Here is a 1,043-nt window from a genome sequence, read left to right on the forward strand (position 1 = left end):
TATATATACATAAAATAAGAAAGCGACAGGCAAATTTCTTCGCCCACACAATGCGGAAAGAAGCATTAGAGAATATTGTAACAACAGGCAAGTTTGATGGAAAGAGAGGCAGAGGCAGACAGAGGGAAAAGATACTGGACAAGATGACAACATGGCTAGGAGCAGCAGGAACAACAGACGCCATTGCTGCAACGCAAGACAGAGTGAAGTGGAGGTCCATGATCGCCCATGCCTGTCGGCAAGGCACCGGGTGATGATGAAGATCTACATATCGTCAGAGACTGTTAACTTGTAACCAACCAAAAAAAAGGAGATGTTTACAGAAGAGAGAGAAAAAAACCAACAGTTTGATTCTTTTATATAGAACAATTGTTCCAACTTTATGTAGGCCTGTTTTTCCCCTGCTCTTTTTTAAGTTAGAATTTGAATTTGGACAAAGTAACGGTAGGGCCTATTTCTTGTGGACACGCTCCCTTTACATAGATTAATTAAGACACACTGAGATTTTTTTAAAAAAATGTATTCTTAAAATGTTGGCTAAGCAAATTTAAACAGTTGTCAATCGAATCCAATCGAAGCCATCATCCTCATTTTCTTCCGAGGAAGGGGTAAAAGCTACCATTTCGGCGCAGACTGGCTGGTTTTGTTTCTTTGTTTGTTTGTTTGATTGTTTGTTTGTTTGATTGTTTGTTGTTATTGGGGTTGGGTTGTGTTGTTTTTTTTTTGGTTTTTTTTTTTGGGGGGGGGGGTGATCAAATTTTATTTGTGCCAAAATTACAGCTTTTGCACCTTTATAATGGAAAATCATGGCTGGCTCCAAATGTATTTTGATGAATCAAATGTATCTATAAATTAATGCGAGATGTGCGCATATTAGAACTTCATGGTGATTCTTCTTCGTTTTATTTGTGTCCCTTGCTAGATCTCAGGGGTAGTCGACTACTGGTTCTTCAACCTGCTAGATCTCAGGGGTAGTCGACTACTGGTTCTTCAACCTGCTAGATCTCAGGGGTAGTCGACTACTGGTTCTTCAACCTGCTAGA

Source organism: Aplysia californica, unplaced genomic scaffold (assembly GCF_000002075.1).
Source record: "Aplysia californica isolate F4 #8 unplaced genomic scaffold, AplCal3.0 scaffold00001, whole genome shotgun sequence".
NCBI classification, from domain to species: Eukaryota; Metazoa; Mollusca; class Gastropoda; order Aplysiida; family Aplysiidae; genus Aplysia; species Aplysia californica.